Here is a 19704-nt window from a genome sequence, read left to right as displayed (position 1 = left end):
TGCACTTACAGTAAGATATGCATAAAAATATCCACATTTCTGGCCTAGAGAAAAAATGGAAACATGTATAATAGCCACAACTATTGTTTAGAGAATCAGCTGCTTTCAGCAGAAAAAGTAATGAAAACCTGGAGCCCTTTTCACGTACTAGAGCAGATGACCTGGAAATCCACCCCATAGCTGGGCTTCCTTCTCCTACTCCACACCTGTTCTGTATAGGTCCCCTAGCTGAGCACACAATTAGAGCTCAGCATTACAGAGTAGGCAACTTCTAGCAAAGGACTGACAGTAACACGGGGAAGAGCTAGTATCTTTTGCGTATTTACAGGGAATGAACATATGGTGAATTTCTGTAACAAGTTTACATCTTTTGGTGTCCTGAAATGTCCATTTTGCAATAAAAAAGAAAGCATAAGGCTTCTCAGGAAGGATACAGATCCCTAATTTGGGGCAGATGCCAAACAAGTAATTCAGCATCAAATCACAACTTGAATGCCATAGTGAGAAATAAGGATTTTATTTATAAGGCAATATGGAGGCATCAACTGATTTTTTTTCTAGGTGGATATTACATGATACATTTTCTACTTTTATAAAGTGAATTTGGTAACAATAAAATGCTTGGAATAGGGAGACTTTGGTCATAAGAAATGAAAACTCCAGTTTGAAAACAGTCAAATTCCACAAAGGCAACCCCCAGTTAGAGCTTACCTTCTAGTAAGGCAGGGGTTTATCTGTTTGATTCCCTACTATCCGTGTATCTAGAATAGTGCTTGGCACATAATAGGCACTCAATAAATATTTGTTGCATAAATAAATATAGTTATCCAATTTTATTATCAGTAAGAATCACAAATTAAAAGTAAGTTAAAAAAATAGGCAAATGAATAAATTACACTGGACTTTGGCAAAACAGGAAAGGGGACCCACAGAACTATACTTCTGGAAAGAATTGTCTGTCTCCTTGGGCCCCAGTGCTTCCTAGCTCATCAGCATAATATACCTAAGAGAACAGTTCCAAAAATGAGGATGCAATTAGAACTGTTATTCACTTTCACCAAGAAGACTGTATTAATTTTCTAAGGTTGCCATAACAAAATACCACAGACTGAATGGCTTAAATAACAGAAATTATTATGTATGTTTTTCACAGTTCTGGAGGCTACAAGTCCAAGAGCGAGGTGTCAGAACATTTGGTTTCTTCTGAAATCCCTCTTTTTAGTTTGCAGATTGGATTAGTGCCAACCCAAATGTCTTCCTTAAAGACCCTGTCTGCAGTGCAGTCCCTCTGAAGTACTGGAGGCTAGGGCTTCAACATGTGAATCTTAGGGAGAGATAATTCAGCCCATAATAGAGACTATTAGGACAATAATCCAACCATACTGTTTAGGCCTCTTTACTCCAGGCCTTGAAGCATTTTTGTCTGGACTCTCATAACATATGTAAGTTCCCCAACCCTATTCATGCTCTCAGCTTTCCCCAGTTGCTCAAGTCCCCTCACCCTGCTCTATGGAATTCATAATCAGTTACTAACAAAATTCCCCATATCTCCTTTGTAACCATTCCGTTTCTCTTATTTTCTTACTGGAACTCAGGTGTCACCTGGGGACATTGCTTTTCCAAGAGCCCTCTAAATTAGAGGCTGTTTCTTCTAACATACCCTAGACCCCACTGGACCTGGAGGTGCCATGGTTGTTTTTACCTTATTGCCTTTTTTAGAACATATGTCTTTAGTATTCTTAAATATTTTCAACTTCTTTAAAGCTCATGTCCTCAAATTCTATCACCTACTACATATCCTTATTGCAATTATCTGTACACTTCTGGGTAACTTCTTATTCCTTACAGATGAGACCTTTTTTTCTCATTCTCTGTCATCACAGAACACTTGATGATTTCAGTGTATACATAAACATACAGAGTCATTCCTTCTGGTAACTTGATCTCTCTTTCCTTAAACTTCCTTATTATTATTATTTTTTTTTTCTGAGATGGAGTCTCACTGTGTCACTGAGGCTGGAGTGCAGTGGCACAATCTCGGTTCACTGCAACCTCCACCTCCCAGGTTCAAGCGATTCTCATGCCTCAGCCTCCCAAGTAGTTGGGATTACAAGAGTGCACCCCACGCCCAGCTAATTTTTTGCATATTTAGTAGAGAGGAGGTTTCACCATGTTGGCCAGGCTGGTCTTGAACTCCTGATCTCAAGTGATCCACCTGCCTCAGCCTCCCAAAGTGCTGGGATTACAGGCATGAGCCACCACGCCCAGCCTTGACTTCCCTATTCTGATGAGCTTATACCCCATTGTATTAGCCTGTTCTCACGCTGCTAATAAGGACATCACCCAAGACCAGATAATTTATACAGGAAAGAGGTTTTATGGACGCCACATGGCTGGGGAGACCTCACAATCATGGCAGAAGGTGAATGAGGAGCAAAGTGACATCTTATATGGTGGCAAGCAAAAGAGCTTGTGTAGGGGAAACTTCTCCTTTATAAAACCATCAGATCTCATGATACTTACTCACTATCAGGAGAATAGCATGGGAAAGACCCGCCTCCATAATTCAATTATCTCCCACCAGGTCCCTCCCACCACATATGGGAATTATGGGAACTACAATTTAAGATGAGATTTGGGTGGGAACACAGCCAAGCCATATCACCCTATCCCATCTGTCTTACTCTATTTTCGGTTGCTCATAACAGAATATCTGAAACTGGTAATTTATAAAGAAAATGAATGTGTTTGTTACACTTATGAATGCCTCCAATTGAAGGAGTCCCATCTGGTGAGAGCCTTCTTGCTGGCGGAGAATCTCTACAGAGACCCAAGGTGACACAGAGCATCACGTGGTGAAGAGGCTAAATGATCTAGCTGAGGTCTCTCTTCTTCTTCTTGTAAAGCCTCCAGTCCCACTCCAATGATAACCCATTAGTGATTCAGCAATGGATTAATGCATTCATAAGGGCAGAGCTCTCATGACCCAATCACCTCTCAAAGTCTCCATCTCTTCATACTGCCATGCTGGTGACTAAATTTCAACGTGAGTTTTGGAAGGCACAACATTCAAGCCATTGCACCATCTCCGCCAACTCCTCTCAGGGTAATTCATTAGAATTTGTCATTACTAAAAACTCATTCTTTGTCAATTTCAAATGTCTTCCAAGTACCACTTCTATCTCTCCAACTCACTCCTAGGGGTACCCCACATTCAACAGTTCTTCAATTACACAAGAACCTATAATCTGTTTGCCCTGCCACCCTGGTACTGCCTCTCTCTTGACCCTATATCCATTTTCTCCTTAACTGGCTTAAATTTGACAGCTCATTTTGATAATCACTCCCTACTCAATACCCTTAATTCCCTTGTCTCTGTCTTCCTCTTTTCTACTTCCATAGCAAGATGCAAGACATGGCTAATCTACTATACACTCTACATATTGCCCTGATCAATTAATTTCCTACTCCAAAACACACTGATAGCACACTTTCTTCCCTTATACCAACAAGGTCCCTAGCCTCTTTTTACTCTTAGTGTCTTAGATTTGTGAGAAAATAAAAGCACTGAGGTCAGGCGTGGTAGCTCATGCCTCTAATCCCAGCACTTTGAGAGGTCCAGGTGGGTGAATCACCTGAGGTCAGAAGTTTGAAACCAGCCTGGCCAACATAGTGAAACCTCATCTCTACTAAAAATACAAGAATTAGCTGGGCATGGTGGTCCATGCCTGTAGCCCTAGTTATTCGGGAGGCTGAGAATCATTTGAACCCAGGAGGCAGAAATAGCAGTGAGCCCAGATCTCCAGCCTGGGCAACAGAGCAAAACTCTGCACTCCACTGCACTCTAGCATGGGCGACAGCAAGAGTCTGTCTCAAAAATAAATAAATAAATAAAATAACAGCACTGAAAAGAGAACCTGAACATCATACCCTTTCCAAATCTATCAACCCATCTACTTCTCCTAAGACTGACATCTTCATTTGGACACTGGATAGTTGAGTGATAGTCAAGGCATTTAGCAACCAGAATGGCAGAAGCACAAACATAGCACCAAAGCAGTCTGTGGGGTTTTCTTCTGTTCCAATTGTTACCTTTTAGTTTCTGGATGGTGGGCAGGTCCAAGAAGTTCCAAGGGAAAGGAGGTTGGAGGTGGGAGCACTCCAGGGGCTCAGAAGAGCAATTATTTACAAAGTGTCCTGAAAGTATGTTAGTATCTTAGCAGTCATCATTGCTTTGGTTGTGCATGTCTGCTGAACATCAGCCCTAATGAGACCCCGTTTCTTCATTTTATCAAACATATTTCTCCCAAAATTTTCTCTCTCTCCTGCATCATTATTTTTCCTCTAAAACTTGCTATAATTCCTCCACCTTAACAAACACTTGCCATAGCTCCAGTCCCCTTCAGCTATTATCATATTTTTATGCTCCTATTTACAGCAAACCTCTTTGGAATATTTGTCTATTCTGATGGTCTGTACTTCCTACTCTCTCATTCTTTCTTGAATCTATACTAATCATGCATTTGCCTACACCACTCCAAAAACAAACTGTTCTTATTAACATTAGCAGTGACTTCCATGTTGCTAACACAGAGATCAATCTCATTCTCCTTTTATTGGCTAATTGTCACCATTTAACCAAGATGACTCTACTTTCATGTTTGAAACATTGTTTTGCTTTTGGTTTGTTATTTTTATTTCATTTTGTGTTTTTCTTATCTCCCAAGACAACTCTAAATCACTGACCACATTGTGGAAAAGTGACCTAAGTCAATGAATGCTCAACACTTGAGTTTCTTTTGGATAGTGTTATCTGCCAGTTATTGGAAATAGTTATGGGCTAGCAACTCTACCTGAAATGTTTCTACCAGATTACAAAAAAAGTTCATCTGAAACCAAATTCATACATTATATATGAATGTTCATATATTATACATAATGAATGTACATATACACATAGTCACACACACACACACACACATATATATACATATATCATTTTTTTTCCGATGGAGTTTTGCTCTTGTCGCCCAGGTTGGAGTGCAATGGCGCGATCTTAACTCACTGCAACCTCCGCCTCCCGGGTTCAAGCAATTCTCCTGCCTCAGCCTCCTGAATAGCTGGGATTACAAGCACCACCGCCACGCCTGGCTAATTTTTGTATTTTTAGTAGAGGAGAGGTTTCACCATGTTGGCCAGGCTGGTCTTGAACTCCTGACCTCAGGTGATCTGCCCACCTTGGCCTCCCAAAGTGCAGGGATGACAGGCATGAGCCACCGCACTTGGCCCTAGTCACATATATTTTTATATATCATATATACACATATTTGTATGTACACATACACATTTATTAGCAGATAGATACAAAGAAGTCATAAAGACTGTTTTGAAAACATGTTGAAGTCCCAATTTCCTATCCTCTATGGATTCTGACTACACAGTCCAGAAAAGATTTGTGCAAACACAGACATTATTTTGGAATCATGCCTTGGGAATCATTGCAAAAAATAAAGGCTGAAAAACTCCTTTGGCGCATAAACCTTGTCCAAATAAGAGTGTAGAATTTCTTTAAAATATTTCAGGCAATTCATATATCTCCACATATTTTGAGTACCCACAATTTTACTAGTGAAAACCTATTTCTTGCATTCATTAAATGATGCTTTAGAGTTCCTATTATTAATCTAAGATTTTAAAAATAGCTAAAGGTCTTACTAAAACTTCCTTTAGAGTATAGCCTTCTGAGAATAATCTGGGTTGCAATACCTGCAGTTTGAATTCCTAGCTAGGCAACTGACTGCCACTGTACTGTACATGAAAACTAACCATTCCCACCCCCCCACACACACACTTACATCATTTCTTATCATAGTCTTTCTTATCATAGTGTTTCTGCCCCCATTTTCCAAACATTTAAATGCTACAGTGTTTCTGATTCAGACAATACTACAGTTCTCAAACTTCTTCTACTTCCTAACTATTCTTACTCTGGAGGATTTATTGAGGAATAATGTTGCATGAAGCTTATTTTACAAGCCTTAATCCCGTTAATCAGGGAGAAGCCCTTTAGACCTAATCATCTCTTATAGGCCCTGCCTCTTAATACTATCAATTGGTAATACCTGTATTCTGGAGAGACACATTCAAACCATAGCACCAACTGACTACTTTTTCATACTAATTTGAATATTTAATTAGCACTTATTCAGGAATAACCAAAACTGATCTTGTAATTTCTTCAATACCTATTGCTCCTTTGTATACTTCATCTCTGTACTCACACAGTTGTCACATCGAAAACTTTAGAGTCATCTATTCTTTACTCTTCTTTCTTTCACACCCTACATTTATCCTTCAGCAGATTCAGTCAACTCAAGCTTTAAAATATAACAAAAATTCCACATCTCATTTCCTGACTGCTACTACAGTGGTCTAAACCCTCATCATCTCTCACTTGGATTTTGGCTGTAGCCTCCTTTGCAGTTTCTTGTTTCTACTCTTGTTCCCCTGGAGTTTACTGACACAGAAGCCAGAGTGACTTATATCTTAAAGCATGCCAGAGCATGTCATTGATTTGTACATGAACCTTGGATGCTATCTCATCTTCTCAGAATTCAGTCTAAAGTGGTTAGCATCATCTGCTGAAGTCACCTCCTGGCTTCCTCTCATTCCCTTCTCACTGCCCTGCCCTCATATTGACCAACTTGATGTTCTTTGAATAAGCCATGCATAGTCTTGCTTCAGGGCCTTTTCACTTAACTGGTCCCTCTTCCTAGAAAGATCCCATATGCCAATAACTGTATGATTTACTCCTCCAATTTTATTCAAGTGTCTGCTCAAATGTCACCTTCTCCTAGTGACTTTCCCTGATCTTATCTAAAATAGCAATCCAATCTGTCATTCCATATCTTGCCCACCTTTTTTAATCTCCAGGTCAGTTATTCCTGCCAATATTATATGTCTGCCCAATCTACCACAAAGACTGAAACTTTGTCTACATGATTTAATACTGTAATTGTCAGTACACAGAATAGTGTTGGCACATAATAGCTGCTCATGAAATATGTATTGGGTAAATTGCTGGATAAAGCATTTGGTAAAGAATAATTGAAGCGTATCTAGGCTATGCTGACCAAATAATCCTTTTCCAAAAAGTAAGGTTTTTTTAAAAAAAAAAGTGGCTTTTTTTTTTTTTTTTTTTTTGAGACCAAGTCTCGCACTGTTGCCTGGGCTGGTGTGCAGTGGCACGATCTCGGCTCACTGCAACCTCCACCTCCCAGGTTCAAGCAATTCTCCTACCTCAGCCTCCCGAGTGGGTAGGATTACAGGCACCCGCCACCACACCTGGCTAATTTTTTTTTTTTTTTTGTATTTTTAGCAGAGACAGGGTTTCACTATGTTGGCCAGGCTGGTCTTGAACTCCTGACCTCGTGATCCACCCGCCTCAGCCTCCCAAAGTGCTGGGATTACACGTAAGAGCCACCATGTCCAGCCAAAAACAGTTTTTAAGAAAGGACTTTTAAAAAAAGAACCTATACCTTAATAGACAGAAGGTGTAATTTAAAATATTTAGAGAAGCAACTAAGTTAAAAAGAAACAGATATCTCCTGCTTTGCCGTGAGGGCACATTTGCTATACCAACATTTTGTGAAGTATAATTTTTGTTTATGAGCCATTTATTTATTACAGATAAATGTCCAGTTTGAAAAAGAAGTAAAATAAGAAATAGATTATCAATACCTATTGTCATGTGAGAGATTTTCTATGGCTATCAGAAGGGTGTAGGCAAGAGACAATGATAAAGTGAGTCAATGTGGAGCCAGGGCAAAGGAATCTCAGCTAGGAGCTTGGCAGGGACTAGAGGAGGATGATAGCAGTTTTCATATCTAGGGATAGTATACATATTGGCACAGGTACTGATTAGTACAAGGAGCATAACGCAAGGAGGACTGTGAGCTAACACAGAGGAGAATTCAGCAAAGTGTGAGCCATGGCATCAGTTTCCTAACCTGTTAGCTACAAACATCTTGTATGATAGAGTTATTATGGTAATTTCTACAAATGTATATGTACATCAAAAATAATCTACAGACTATATAAATTAAAAGTTTTTCATAAAGCATATTTTGAATTTTTAAATGAATACAAGTGCAGCTGTGATTAATACATATAAAATTTACAAATATTACTAAGATCGTGTGATTTGCAATTATCTATTTTTTCAACCAAAATTATCTATAATTTCAACCAATTATTTGTTTTTTACAAAAACAAAACAAAAACAAAAAACAACTATGTATGGAGGGAAATCTTAATTAAAAGATCTTCAGCCAGGCACAGCAGCTCACACCTGTAATCCCAGCACTTTGGGAGGACAAAGTGGGTGGATTGCTTGAACTCAGGAATTCCAGATCAGCCTGGGCAACATTGTGAAATCCCATCTCTACCAAAAATATTAAAAATTAGCTGGACGTGGTGGTGTGCACCATGTGGTTCCAGCTACTCAGGAGGCTGAGGTGGGAGGATCACTTGAGCCTGGAGAGGGGGAGGTTGCAGTGAGCTGAGATTTTGCCACTGTACTCCAGCCTGGGCGACAGAGTAATACCGCATCTCAAAACTAAAAAATAGAAGATCTTCAAGCTGGAAAACATTGGAACCGAATTTAAAGGATGAACCATTCAGTCAGTTTTTCTGCAGGAGGCCTATAGTTTAGGAAATTCCTTTCCTACAGGCTACTTTTCTTGTGATCTCAGATTTGTGAGATTTCCTCAAGATTTCATTTTGCCCTATGTGGAAAATGCTTAAAGTATGAAGAGCATTCAGTGCTAGAGAGAAGTCTGGTAAAACTATACAAATATGAATGGGAAATATAGACATTGATTACAGTAGCTACCTCTAGAATGGAGAAAAGGGAAAACAGAATGTAGGAAAATGCATGTCGCCGGGCGCGGTGGCTCACGCTTGTAATCCCAGCACTTTGGGAGGCCGAGGCGGGCGGATCACGAGGTCAGGAGATCGAGACCACGGTGAAACCCCGTCTCTACTAAAAATACAAAAAAAAATTAGCCGGGCGTGGTGGCGGGCGCCTGTAGTCCCAGCTACTCGGAGAGGCTGAGGCAGGAGAATGGCGTGAACCCAGGAGGCAGAGCTTGCAGTGAGCCGAGATGGCGCCACTGCACTCCAGCCTGAGCGACAGAGCGAGACTCCGTCTCAAAAAAAAAAAAAAAAAAAAAAAAAAAAAAAGAAAATGCATGTCACAGATTATTGCTTTAAAAATGACCACAACATTGCTTCTCGCCACACATGCCCTCCTGCAGTACGACATTGTAACCTTCCATCAAAATGTGGAATCAATTTCCCCTCCTGTTGAACCTGGGCTGGACCTGTAACTAATTAACCAATAAAATGCAGTAGAAGTGACATTCTGAGACTTATAAGCCTTGACATAAGAAGGCCAGGCAACTTCTGTTTTCATGCTCTTAAGGAAGTCAGTTGTCTTGTTAAAAGGAAAAAAAAAAAAAAAAAAGCTGGCTGGGTGTGATGGCTCATGCCTGTAATCCCAGTACTTTGGGAAGCGGAGCTGGGCAGATCGCCTGAGGTCAGGAATTCGAGACCAGTCTGGCCAACATGCTGAAACACTGTGTCTACTAAAAATACAAAAAATTAGTTGGGCGTAGTGGTGCATGCCTATAGGCCCAGCTTCTCGGGAGGCTGAGGAAGGAGAATAGCATTAACCAGGGAGGCAGAGGTTGCAATGAGCCAAGATGGTGCCACTGCACTTCAGCCTGGGTGACAGAGGGAGACTCCATCTCAAAACAAAACAAAAAAAAGAGGCTATCCTAATGAGAGGTGACAACGTGCCAGCAGCCGTCGCTTGCTCTCCACGCCTCCTCAGCGTCAGCATCCAATCTGGCTGCACTTGAGGAGCCCTTCAGCCTGCTGCTGCACTGTGGGAGCACTTCTCTGGGCTGGCCAAGGCCAGAGCCGGCTCCCTCTGCTTGCAGGGAGGTGTGGAGGGAGAGGCACAGACGGGAACTGGGGCTGCGCCGCGCTGCTTGCGGGCCAGCACCAGTTCCGAGTGGGCACAGGCTCGGTGGGCCCCGCACTGGGAGAAGCTGGCAGGCACTGCTGGCCCCAGGCAGTGAGGGGCTTAGCACCCGGGCCAGCAGCTGCCAAGGGTGTGCCAGGTCCCCCAGCACTGAGCGCCTCGCTGGAACTCTTGCTGGGCCTCAGCCACCTCCTGGCAGGGCAGGGCTCAGGACCTGCAGCCCCCCACGCCCGAGCCCCCGCAGCCCGCCACGCCCGAGCCCCCACCCCCATGGGCTCCCGTGTGGCCAAGCCTCCCTGAAGGGCGCCACCTCCTGCTCCAAGGCGCCATGTCCCATCGACCACCCAAGGGCTGAAGAGTGCGGGCATGCAATGCGGGACTAACGGGCAGCTCCACTGGCGGCCCGGCGCAGTGTGGGATCCAGGAGGTGAAGCCAGCTGGGCTCCTGAGTCGGGTGGGGACTTGGAGAACTTTTATGTCTACCTGGAGGATTGTATATGTGCCAATCAGCACTCTGTGTCTAGCTCAGGGTTTGTGGATGCACCAATCAGCACCCTGTGTCTAGCTCAGGTTTGTAGATGCACCAATCAGCACCCTGTGCCTAGCTCAAGGTTTGTAAAAGCACCAATCGGTGCTCTGTGTCTAGCTAATCTAGTGGGGACTTGGAGAACTTTTATGTCTAGCTAGAGGATTGTAAGTGCACCAATCAGCATTCTCTGTCTAGCTCAGGGATTGTAAATGCACCAGTCAGTACCCTGTCAAAATGGACCAATCTACTCTCTGTAAAATGGACCAATCAGCTCTCTGTAAAATGGACCAATCAGCAGGATGTGAGTGGGGTCAGATAAGGGAATAAAAGCAAGCTGTCCGAGCTAGCAGCAGCTATCTGCTGGGTGACTTTCACGCTGTGGGTGCTTTGTTTTTTTGCTCTTTGCAATAAACGTTGCTGCTGCTTACTCTTTGGGTCCGTACTGCTCTTAAGAGCTGTAGCACTCACTGCGAAGGTCTGCAGCTTCACTCCTGAAGCCAGAGAGACCACGAGCCCACCGGGAGGAATGAACAACTCTGGATGGGAGGAAGGAATAACTCCGGACGGGAGAAATGAACAAACTCCAGACACACCATCTTTAAGAACTGTAACACTCACTGCGAGGGTCTGCGGCTTCATTAAGTCTGTGAGACCAAGAACCCACCAATTCTGGACACATTAATATGCTGTTGGAAACTGGCTGTATGGAAAGGCTATGTGGAAGAAAACAAACACCCCAGCCAACATAATGGAGCTCCCAGCTGACAGCCGACATCTAGCTGATTGCCAACCACTTTGGAAACTGATCTTCAAAACCCACTTGAGCTATGTCAAGAGAAGCCACATGTGACACAGGTAAGATGAGCTCTCTGACCTTACCCAATTTGCAGAAATTTGAATAAATAAACACATGCTATTGCATAAAGCTAAGAAGCTGTAGCATGCTCTATTATGCAGCAATAGATAACCAAAAGAATATGTTTCAGTTACATATGTAAAGACAAATACAGCAGCATCTTTACCTTGAATCTGAGTGTGGTGCATTGGTGATTATTTAATTTTTCATTGGAAATATTCCAAAACTAATAAAATTTAAAAACATATTTAGACTTGAACTTTTGCCCAAGAAGGAATAAATGGTTCTAAACAATTTCTTCTCCAAAAATGATGAAAAAGCTAGAGAAAACATATGAGATGAATGTTCTGAAGCACTAGGCAATGGGTAGCATGACTCTGGCAGTGGAAAAAACACAAACTGTTTTTCCTCCGCCCTCACACCACAATAACAATCATCAACACAGAAGACTCCCATCACCAAATCCAAATGTGTGAAGGGATTTCCTTATACACCATGCAACAATTAGTTCTGTAGCAGACACCAGCTGGGTGAACTCCAATCCAATTCTGACACTGTCTACCCGGACATGGTATCAGATCCAGCAGCTTAGGGCTCAGTCCCCAAGACTGCCCTTCACTTCCTATGCCAACCACAGGTCCCAAGTTGTTCTACTTGTGCTTCTGACCGACCAGCTATAAATCAGGGGTCACAGAACCCCCTCCTTGGGTTTGATTAATTTTGTAGAGTAGGCCAGGTGCAGTGGCTCATGCCGGTAATCCCAGCACTTTGGGAGGCTGAGGTGAGCAGATCACCTGAGGTCAGGAGATCGAGACCAGCCTGGCCAAAATGGTGAAACCCCGTCTCTACTAAAAATACAGAAATTGGCCGGGCATGGTGGCAGGCGCGTATAATCCTAGCTACTCGGGAGGCTGAAGCAGGAGAATCACTTGAACCCAGTGGGGCAGAGGTTGCAGTGAGCCAAGATCGCGCCATTGCACTCCAGCCTGGATGAAACAGTGAAACTCCATCTCAAAAAAAAAAAAAAAAATTTCTAGGGTAGCACGCAGAACTCAGGGAAACACTAACTTACACTTACTAGTTTATTATAAAGCATATTACAAAGGATATAGATGAAGAGATGAGATGCATAGAGCAAGGCAAGTGAGAAGGGGAACAAAATTTCCATGCCCTCCCTGGGAGCCCCATACTCCAGAAACCTCCACGTGTTCAGCTATGCAGAAGCTCTCTGAACCTGGGTTTTGATGGAAGCCTCATTATGTAGGCATGATTGATTAAATCACTGGCCATTGGTGATCAGCTTAACCTTCAGTCCCTTCCCCATCTCTGGAGGTTGTGGAGTGGGCCTGAAAATATCAACCCTGTGACCAGGGTTTGTTTTTTTCTGATTACCAGCCCCACCCTTGCACTTGCGCTCACACTCCTCAAAGCTACATAGGGGCTGCTTGCTATTAGTCAATCATTAGCATACAAAGCAGTCTAAAGATTTTGGTTGTATGCCAGGAAACAGGGTCAAAGACCGAATATATGTTTCACAATATCACAATGACCCATGAGAGAAGGGTAACACATGAAATTTAGCCTCCCATACTATTGCCGACTTTGTACTTGGGGCCTGTTTCCCAACTTTTATGAGGGAAGTAGAGTCCAAGAAGGGTCTGTCTGGGAAGGCAAAGAATAGAATGCAGGACTGCTGACCCAATTGGAACTTATGGAGTAGGGTACTGAAGAGGACAGAGCTGCGCACAGGGGCTCCCAAGTCCTTGGTCAAAGCCTGTACTGCGTGTATGTAATGTGAAACTCCACGAGGCTTAAGAGAAAGTAGCATCTACAGAGTAGGGAATGAATTGTCACTGGAAATAGGGGTCTTGAACCAGACCCCAGAAAGAGTTCTTGAAACTTGTGCAGGAGGGAATTCAAGATGAGTCACAAAGTGCAGTGGAAAAAGCAAGTTTATTAAAAGCTACTCCATTGCGGAGAAGGGTGTCCTCAGAAAACAAGTGAAGGCGCCTGGTGCGGTGGCTCATGCCTGTAATCCCAGCACTTTGGGAAGTCAAGGTGGGTGGATCTCCTAAAGTCAGGAATCTAAGACCAGCCTCGCCAACATGGTGAAACCCTGTCTTTACTAAAAATACAAAAATTAGTTGGGCGTGGTGGCGGGCGCCAGTAATCTCAGCTACTCAGGAGGCTGGAGAAGGAGAATCACTTGAACCTGGGAGGTGGAGGTTGCAGTAAGCCTAGATGGTGCCACTGCACTCTAGCCTGGGCGACAGAGTGAGACTTCATCTCAAAAAAAAAAAAAAGAAAGAAAGAAGTGGAGGAATGCATTGTCTTAGTTTTAAGTTTTTCATATATAGGGGTCTTGTCTATGTAAAAACTAAGCTAAGCTGTGTCTATGTGCAGGTGAGCAGACAGTGTGACAAATTTATTACTCTATTGACTTAAAGAGAACTAGCTTTGACAGTCTGGTGTGTGAGTACATCAGAGCATAACTGTTATTATCTCACAAACATATATCGTTATGGGTATTGGGACACCTGGACTTTGTTATTGTAGAAGTGTGTCCTTGCAGGTATCATTAGGCTGTTTCCTTTACTATAAACATCCCATGAATGTGGGTCCTGACCAGCAAGGAATGTGCTTTGCTAGTCTCAAAATGGAGCTGAACTTTAAAGGGAAGGAACCAGAGTTCACACATTACTGTGAGTTAAATGTTACAACCATTTTAAAAAACTGTTTAGGCTGGGCGCTGTGGCTCACATCTGTAATCCCAGCACTTTGGGAGGCCAAGGTGGGTGGATCACTTGTAGTCAGGAGTTTGAGACTAGCCTGGCCAATGTGGTGAAAAGTCATCTCTACTAAAAATACAAAAATTAGCCAGGCGTGATGGCAGGTGCCCGTAATCCCAGCTACTCAGGAGGCTGAGGCAGGAGAATTGCTTGAACCAGGGAGGCCGAGATCACGCCACTGCGCTCCAGCCTGGGTGACAGAGTGAGACACCATCTCAAAAAAAAAAGAAAAACCTGTTTGACAGTTATTAGTGTTAAATGTACACTTATCCTATGGCCTTGAATTGCCCATAAAAATGTGGCCTGCAAAGAAAATATCACCTTGTATTTTCATTTCTGTGCCTCATTATCCTTTTCTCTTTACTCCAGCTGCCCTCACAACTCCCAATAAAGTGTTAGCACTTTGTAGGTTTTGCCACCTATTCTCTTACAGCCCCAGGCAAATATAATTGATACAAGGAGAGGAGGGGGCCTCAAAAGCCAATCCTCAAGATGACGTTTTGGGGTTAGATCAGCCATGTTCTGGAAGTCACAGGGGCTCACTTTGTTTCTGTTGTCAAGTGAAATGACAAAATTACTGGCCTGTAATGAATCACAATTATTAAAAACTTCACCTGTGGTTAAGTAGAATGAGGTGTGGGTAGAAGGAAGGGCATTAGAAAGTCAAGTGGCTGTTGCAATTGATTTGTTTAGGGGCATTTATAATTACAAAGTTGCAAGAACTGCAAAAAAGAAGTAAACTGATGGGTCCCTGAGGCCGGGAATAAAGATTTTGGGGGATTTTGAACTTCTAAATTCTTTGAGCTGTCATGGCCAGCAGAATCAGTCCTGTCCACTTGCCAGAAGAAAACAGCCCAACATAAAGACCATGTAATAACCTCACTCAAAGCAGATGACTTGCAATATGACTTTTGGCGTCCTCAGGATCCTTAACTCTCATTCCACATCGCCTCCAGGGCTGATACTCCGAATCAAGTTTTAATGCAACCTGAGTAGGGAAGCACAGCCCAATAATTTGCTGTGATGATTTCTTGAAGCCTGGCATTGGTGATGGCTTACTCTAAATGAGGTGGAGATGCCTTTTTTTTTTTGAGACAGATTCTTGCTGTGTCACCCACGCTGGAGTGCAGTGGTGCAACCTCGGCTCGCTGCAACCTCCGACTCTCAAATTCAAGTGATTCTGTTGCCTAAGCCTCCCAAGTAGTTGGGATTACAGGTGCATGCCAGCACACCTGGCCAAGAGGTCAAAATTTTCATGCCACATAACTGTGGAATTTGTCAGAGGGCTTTGGGAAGTGGAAATGTTTGAATGGATTTACTATGCCACAGCTGAGAAATATCACCTAACGCCTGAAGGATACTGCCTCATTAAGGCACTAATGAATGCACAGGTGAGGAAGGCACTGAAATCATTGAGAAGCTCAGTAGTAGCTGCCTTCATCAGTGGAAGATGCTGCTATAGAACTAGGCTATCTAAAAAGTATGAGGAAAGTGGGCCTCTGGAATGGAACAGGCCATTGGAATAGTACCATGGGAATGGCAGAAGTGCAAAGTTAATGCACAGAAATACAGGAGTGGCAATCAGAGAACCTTGGCTATCAGAGAGCAATGGTGATGCCCAATAGATCATGAATTTCCTAGGGATGACAGACAGGTGGAGAGAGAGAGAAAGAGATATCAATCTGCCCTGAATGCCGCTTCGGAAAATCACAGCCCTTTCAGTTTTCATATAAGTCTGTTCACAGCCCTAGGTCCTATTGATTGAAAGGGGAACTAGATACATGCAAGTATATCGAATAATTTTTCTCCAAATTTTCCTGCAGAAACCTGTAACCATTTGACAAGGCAACATTTCCTAGGTGATTTTAAGACTGTTAGGTGTGAGGACTGAACTGACTGCTATCAGGGGACCTGAAATGTCATCTTAGCCACCTGGTGAGGAAGGGCATTTATAGAGGACAGGTGTTAAATGGAGTTTTGATCCCAGTCTGTTGCTCAGTGGGTTCACTGTGTCTGTAGACTACCTTATAGTTACTTCCATAGCCAAGATATGTATAATCAAGATGGACGTACTTAGATTTTGGCAGAACTTTTAAATTGCTTCTTTGACCTTTGGAATAAAAGCCAACTTAAAGTGCCAATTGCAGCTTCTGAAACTGTACGTCTCGACCCTAAAGATAAATAAATAACACATTTCAAAGGAATTGATGTGATCCCCTTGTCAAATATTTAAGAGATGTAGGGAAGCTAGTAGCACTTTTCTAATCAATTCGTCTGTTCGATCTCTGTAAAAAAGAGTTGGATCATAGTAGATAGCAGTAAGCTACTATAACTTTAACCAAATTATAACTCTGATCATTGCTACTACATCAGACGCCAAGAACTATGAAGGATCTGAGATTTTATTCCACTTGCAAGCAAATAAGTTAGCTTGCCACAATTTCATGGATGTTAGCAGAGACAAATGACAGTTCGTTACTCACAGAAATAGCAATGGCCAGAGCATCAACATTGGCAGCATTTTCCCAAATGTCAATAATTCACATGGCCCAAAGTTGGTATAAGGGACAAATGATTTCTGCACACTAAATAGGATTTGTTACGGGATGGGGATCTCAAGCTTAGGGATCATTAATCTTTTATAATGGGCATTAAGTGTGCTTGACCTTTGCCTTGATGGGAAATACTATCTTTCTTATTCTGGCCTGTAAAGAAACCTACTATTTGTTTTGAAAGGGGATGTTATCTCTATCTTTGTGTTAGGTCATTCTCACATTGCTATAAAAAAAAAAAAAATACCTGGCTGTGTGCGGTGGCTTACGCCTGTAATCCCAGCACTTTGGGAGGCTGAGTTGGCGGGGGGGATCACATGAGTTCAGGAGTTCAAGACCAGTCTGGTCAACATGGTGAAACACCATCTCTACCAAAAATACAAAAAAAAAAATAGCCAGGCATGGTGGTACGCACCTGTAGTCCTAGCTACTGGGATGGCTGAGGCAGGAAAATCACTTAAACCTGGGAAGCAGAGGTTGCGGTGAGTAGAGATCGTGCCACTGTGCTCCAGCCTGGGTGACAGAGTGAGACCCTGCCACAAAAAAAAAAAAAAAAGAAAGAAAAAAAGAAAAATACTTGAGACTGGATAATTTTATGAAGAAAAGAGGTTTAATTGGCTCACGGTTCTGCAGGTTGAACAGGAAGCATGGTGGCATCAGTTTGTGGAGAGGCCTCAGGGAACTTACAATCACGGCAGAAGGCAAAAGGAAGTGAGGCATTTCATACAGCTAAAGCAGGAGGAAGAGAGAGCAAGAGGAGGTGCTACATGCTTTTATATTACCAGATCTCACAATAACTGACTCACACATTATTACCAAAACAGCATGGAGGGGATGTTGCTAATCCATTCATGAGAACTCTGCCCCCATGATCCAATTACCTCCCACCAGACCCCACCTCCAACACTAGGGATTACAATTAGACATGAGATTTGGTGGGGAGACAGATCCAAACCGTATCAGTCTTCCAAGGCTGTTTGCAATACAAACATAAACTTGAAAATATTAAATTGAAAACATAGTCTAAAACAAAGAGGCCAGGCGTGGCGGTTCACGCCTGTAATCCCAGCACTTTGGGAGGCCGAGGCAGGCAGATCATGAGGTCAGGAGATTGAGACCATTCTGGCTATCATGGTGAAACCCCGTCTCTACTAAAAATTACAAAAAATTAGCCGGGTGTAGTGGCAGGCGCCTGTAGTCCCAGCTACTTGGGAGGCTGAGGCAGGACAATGGCATGAACCGGGGAGGCGGAGCTTGCAGTGAGCAGAGATGGCACCACTGCATTCCAGCCTGGGTGAGAGCGAGACTCCGTTTAAAAACAAACAAACAAACAAAAACAAGAAAGCCAGTTCCTGTGCTCACAAGAGATGCAGAAACATTGGATACCCATTCAGAATTGATTTTCATTAGCAACGGTATTATTGTTACTGAAGCACATCAACCCACCTACTGGCATTTGGTATGCTATTATTAAAATAGTGATCCCTTTAGGATAGAGGATCAAATATAGTTTGCTTTTACATGACTATGTTAATGGTCCTAGTCTCTGTTGTAATACAGTCCTCAATTATCTTGACCATTTATCATTTTTACATTCTGTTGAATATCATACTGGTCCACTCTACAGATAAGATCATTCTGATTTGTCTTATAACTAAGAGGTAGCAAGTATCCTCAATATCCTAGTAAGATACAGGCAGAGCAGAAAGTGGAAATAAACCCCATAAAATTTCAGGGATAATGGCCTTGGGCATATTGAGTCATTCCATCTAAAGCAATGGTTCTCAGCCAAGGATGATTTTGTCCTAAAGAGAAATTTGGAAACGTCTGGAAACATTTTTGGCTGTCAGAAATCACAGAAGGGGGATGACATCAAATGGATAGAGGCCAGGGGAACAACAAAACATCAGACAATGCCCAAGACAACCCCCTCCTAATAAAGAATTACCAAACCCCAAATCTCAATAATTGCAAGATTGAGAAACTTTGCCTTAAAATAATAAATGTGATGCTCCATCTCGAAACCTCTAAACAGCAAAAAGAGATATAGTGCATGTGAAGCCCTTTGAATTATTGAGGTAATACAGCAATTGGTAATACTACTTTGACTAACTGAGTGACTTAAAGACTGCTTGTTTTGAATGTGGTCCTGTACAAGAGAAGGTTCTGTAGTAGATCCAAAGTGCAGTGAAAGCCGCCCTGCCACTTAGGACGTATTCATGTGGCTCAGCTCTTCCTTTATTCCTAGCCCTAACACGTGCCTGGATTCCAAGCCACTGAAGTTCTAGTGACAGCTCTCGCCATTCTCATCGTGATAAAGGCCCAGCTATTTCTGCTTTTTCCACTAACAGAGAAGAAAAAGCCCCTACATCGTGGTGGCTGACGCCTGTAATCCCAGCACTTTGGGAGGCCAAGGTGGGCGGATCACAAGGTCAGGAGTTCGAGACCAGCCTGGCCACCTTAGTGAAACCCCGTCTCTACTAAAAATACAAAAGTTAGCCAGATATGGTGGCGGGCGCCTAAAGTCCCGCTACTCGGGAGGCTGAGGCAGGAGAATTGCTTTAACCCGGGAGGCGGAGGTTGTGGTGAGCCAAGATTGTGCCACTACACTCCAGCCTGGGCAACAGAGCGAGACTCTGACTCAAAAAAAAAAAAAAAAAAGAGAGAAGAAAAAGAAAAGAAAAAAGAAAAAGCAACTACATAAGGTGCTGACTGACAAAGAAGAGAGACTACTGCAATGGTGTGTTGGTAGGACAAACTTCAGGAGATTCCAGATTCCCTGCTGGATGCCTAGAGCAGGGAGGAGAATAACACAGCCTGAAAGTACAGGAAAGTTAACACACCATGAGGTAGACCAGTCAGTTACAAAAGATGAGATGTTAGCAAGAGAGAATCCTTTGAACGTCCTACCCATCATGAACTGTTCTTAG

The sequence above is a fragment of the Hylobates moloch genome, unplaced genomic scaffold, assembly GCF_009828535.3.
Source record: "Hylobates moloch isolate HMO894 unplaced genomic scaffold, HMol_V3 SCAFFOLD_13, whole genome shotgun sequence".
NCBI classification, from domain to species: domain Eukaryota; kingdom Metazoa; phylum Chordata; class Mammalia; order Primates; family Hylobatidae; genus Hylobates; species Hylobates moloch.
The sequence above is the reverse complement of the archived record's forward strand: the minus strand, read 5'-3'. Positions refer to the sequence as shown.